The 4,689-nt window shown below is 32.9% G+C and overlaps 1 long non-coding RNA gene across 1 annotated transcript; it reads left to right on the plus strand.

The window, feature by feature from the left end:
- Positions 1-1,269: 1,269 nt before the first annotated feature.
- On the plus strand, positions 1,270-3,078 carry LOC128988476 (uncharacterized). The gene is made up of 3 exons (XR_008490384.1): positions 1,270-1,349; positions 2,105-2,232; positions 2,948-3,078. It is a non-coding gene; the product is annotated as an uncharacterized LOC128988476 (long non-coding RNA).
- The last annotated feature ends 1,611 nt before the right edge of the window (positions 3,079-4,689 follow it).

Consider the following 4,689-nt stretch of genomic DNA (forward strand, 5'->3'; position numbering starts at 1 on the left):
TTCTATTGGTTTTGGGAAATGGTAAATGTAGCACAAGATCAACACGAAGTTGTTTACACGGTTGGAAGACTTGAAGCTTTTTCGCTCTAATTTGGTCCTAAAAATAAAAATAAAACACAAATTAGGAATGAATATTTAAATTATCCTGTTTTAAACAGTAGCAACAGTGCGTTACTATCCATCTTTCAACAATGAAATTATTGACGACGTTTGTCTGCTTGACTTCAAAAACCCCACCTTCCAATCTTTATCAATTTTCAGTTAGGCTATGCAATATGTTTATTACATACTAGTGGCTTGTAAGGACATAGGTGCCTAAAAAGCTCAAATGTAAAAAAAAATATTGTAATATACAAACTCAGAACCAAATAACTATGTGTCAAGATTGATATCCCAGTGCAACATATATTTTGTGTGAAAAACAGTTTGTTGTTTGTCTTTGTTTGCTTTTGATGTTATTTTCAATAAATAATTTTAGTTACTCCAAAGGGTTAAACCTGCTAAAGGCAGCAAACATGTTTGTGGATAAATATTGGTTTACATAGGCAGATTTGGTCAGTAGTTCATGATGAAAATGAAATAATTAAAATTGTCTTCGTCAAATATAAAAAGGCAAGATGACGAAGCACCTGTACATTTATCTGTAAACTCTGTACGTTATGTGCCAATAAAAATTAATATGATTATGATTATAATTGTATTGAGTAAACCTTTTAGCAGCTATCCTTAAATTATTTTAGTGCGATTAAAATTAGTACATGAAAATGCCTCGCTTGTGTTACCGGGCACGCAAATGTTTTACTTCGCCTGGAAAAGCACTCATCGGCTTTGCGCTCCATGGTACTGTTATACTTTTGACTACAATTTAAAATATGAGTAAATAAAACTACAACACCGTATTTATAAATCTGTTATTTATTTGATTTTGTACTAGGAGCTTGAAGTTGTGTATTTTATAAATTATTTTATTTATGAAATGCTTGATAATACTGTATTGAAAAAAAACGCCTAAAAAGTGTAATGGAACGATTTACTTTTGCATAGAGCTATTCTATAAAAAAACCATTATTTGTTTAATTTTATCAAATCCATAGCAACGAATTTACTTCACTTCAACTTTTAGGATTTGATGTAAACTTGTGTATTTTTTGAGCTGTACAGCTAATTCAGTTTAATAAAAGAAGCTTCAGAAGATTTGAACAGGAAAACTTGATTAGCGAAAAGAATCAAGGGTTACACCACTTTCTAGAAGAAGACTCTTCTACAAGACTCTTAGAAGACTTAGAAGACTCTTAGAAGACTCTTCAACTGTTAGGACCACCAATGGAAACAATTCTCAGCTTCATTTTGTGAGTGACCAGTTTAACAGCAATTTAATGATTGTTAATGATTTTAGTATTTAATGGCAGTTGTAATATAATTTAACAATGTTTAGAAATGGGATAAAGGCAAACTAGGTTCACTTCATCGATATACTAATCAGTAAGAAAACAATCTGATAACTCGAATTATGAGTCTATATGTTGAAATTGTCTTCTCTAATGATACAGATTAACAGTAAGTAATCTTTAAACGTTGTGTTTTATTTCATGAGTAAATCTAAAAGAAATGTGTCTAATTAAGAATCGTAACTCAGTTATATCCGCCACTTTTATATCGAGAAAATGTACTGCTTCAAACTACATTTTCTCAATGTAAATCATAATGAGTGTTACTTTTTAAAGTTGATCCTTAAGCATTTTTTCTTTGCTAGTTACAGTACTTAAAAACTTTGACTAACTTTGAAATGTGATTGTTGAAAAAGACCAATAGATCCTAAAGAATGGTTTACCATGGACTAATAGCTCGTTCAAGGGCCATTAATTATATTTAGCTGAAATGATTAAAATTTTCCATTATTCTATACGTCATTTTGGCTATCATGAAAAAGTAGAGATTATATGATTGACGGGGTCTTGGGGGTTGGAATGTTATGTTGTATCTTGCCAATTATCTCATGGGTAGAATAATATACTATAATTGTTTGGTAAAACTAATTTTTTATTAATGAGAGACTTTCTATTTGGGTTGTAATATTAACAATAACACAATACTCTTTTTCCAGCGACCATCCATTTGTCACGGGGGCTGCTGTGGTAGGCGCTGTCACTGGCCTGTGGTATGTCATCTGGGGGAGACGCCCCCCTCCCCCACCAGTTGAACCACCTGTCCAAGAGGACAATATTGACCGACGTAAGTACAATGGTGTAAAAAGTATGTTTGGTAAACCTTATGTACAAGGTTTACTTATTTACTATATTTAGATATCTAAATATCCATGAACCGTTGATAACTTACATAAAATGAGAGTTTAAAATTTTGCTCAAGTAGTAGTCAAGGGTACCTTAGTTACTTAACTTATATTTTAAATTGTTTTGATTAAAGATTAAGATAGAAAAGTTTAGCAAGTCAACAAACCTGATACCGGATTGTTGTTGGTTGGCGGTCAACTAAACATTCTAGATCCCAATAATTGATCATCCTAAGTAAAGCAAGGAGCATCCCTTAACGTAAAGGTTTTCAATCCGAAACGTATCTTGGTCAAAATGCTAGACCCTCCGTATGGTGCATGAAGTATTTCATGCATGTTATGTAGTTATTAAGGTGATTTTAAAATATTTTAATCTGATTTTTTAATAAAAGTATTAGACGGAATTGTTGTTTATGGTACAGATGCAACAAAGAAAAAATTTACCTTATTGGTATGAAAGTGACTAATGTTACAAATTGAAGGATAGTTAAGAACAATGAATACTCAAATACATTGTTAATCCGAAACAATTACACAAATTTATACACATGATTACTCAAGTTACAAACACAAAGAAATTAAAATTTTAAAATTATCATAAACAAAGAATTGCATTTATTTAACTATTTTTTTTAACGATATATTTCTGTTTTTCAGAGGTAGATGTTCGATTTAGGATGCCCCCCCTCAGAAGAGTCGGAAATCGTGTTTGAGCGAAGTTTCATCTTATTTGGGTGAAAATATGTTGACTTGGCCTATTTATGTTCTACAAACATTTGTGTTTAAATAAAGGTTTCTTTAAAAACATGATCTTTAATTAATAAAGTAATGATCAAAATGTTAATAGACACGTCATTCATTATGTGACATCATTGAAATTAAAGATTAATTGACTTTTAATTAAAAAACTTCACTTATATGTCCTTATGAATACACGAAATAATATATGCGCTATACTATAAAAACCCTACACCAAAAGCTATTATTGGACTGATTCAAAGAAGTTTTACCAATCCTAAATTACTTTTGTTTAAGCGTAAGCAATATTGTGGAGGGAGGCATATTTTATAAAAACTGTCCAAAACCTTCCTCGAGGGTGTGAATCTCCCCTACGTAACATCTGCAGTATCTGCCTCCCCAATTTTCTCTTTTAGACGAAAAAACCTTGATCACATATTCTTAATTAGTAGTGGTGAACTACGGGTATGAAGCCACTTGGGGCGTTTTTCCCCATAAGAATAACATGGGATCATTTTTTGGCCACCAAAACCAAAAATCCTGATCTTTGCCTATACATCCCCTATACTACTGTACAACTCCATTAACATTACAAATCAACATATATTTTCAAATCATGTGAGATTTGCAGCAGAACTCAAGCGCGCTCCCGGCCCGCGTTTCTCATCTCCAGCGGTGTATAGTAGTATAGTTTGTCGCTGCCGTTTTTTGAGGAGCGGGGTTTTTGGGCTAACTCCCCGCCCATGCCTAATTGCTAGTACATCTACCATTCCCCTTTCTAGTTGTTCTATTGACTGATTTGATATGTTGTAGTCTATATTTCTGTCTTATCTTATCTATATATATTAGTCGTATGAGTTGTTTAACATTTTCATTTCTTTTTCTTTTGGGATATACCTCTTAAACTTGCTCTTGGGCCTATACAAGCCTATATAAATGTACAACTCCATATCTATATTGTATAATTTCAAATCAATCTCCAACACCCATTCACATGTATATTCTCAAAATCGAGCGAGGTTTGTACGCGAACTCGGCTCATGGCGCGCTCCCTTGGACATCCTTAGTGGAAATCCATGAATTCCGGCTAAATAAATAAATTTTCTTCTCGAAATCCCAACTCGGAACTATAACATTCGTCCGATAAGCATAGATAAAAAATTAAATATAGACTGTCAGCCGTGCTGCAGTTACCATGGTTACCATAGGTTCTGGTGCCTACCGCTGGGAGTGCCTTGTAGTTAGGTAGCGCGTACGCTGTAACTACACGGCGCTCTAAGCGGTGTGCGCCAGAACCTTTGGTAACCGCAGCACATCTGGTGGTATATATTTTATTCTCCTTTTCATTGGTTTTAGTTATTTGTACCAAAATCCACTTAATATTTCAAATAGTAAAAGTAAAAAAAAAAATATTAAACAGGTAAAATGTTTTTGAATTAATACCAGGTGTTATATGGAGAGTATAATTGTAACACCAACCGAGTAGGCCTATCTATGTATGTATAGTTCTTTCAGTGTAAGATAACTATACAGTAAGTTTTTAAATATCATCGGCTATTTTTCTATGGGTTATTTTTAATGACTATAAGAAATTCGCAGCTTTGTCAAACGCAATTTAAGTCCGTAAATGCTACCTGTTACCATAGCGATTGTGTTAGTAA

Source organism: Macrosteles quadrilineatus, unplaced genomic scaffold (assembly GCF_028750875.1).
Source record: "Macrosteles quadrilineatus isolate MER2022 unplaced genomic scaffold, UCM_ALF_1.0 Scaffold_3__2_contigs__length_128488019, whole genome shotgun sequence".
Lineage (NCBI taxonomy): Eukaryota > Metazoa > Arthropoda > Insecta > Hemiptera > Cicadellidae > Macrosteles > Macrosteles quadrilineatus.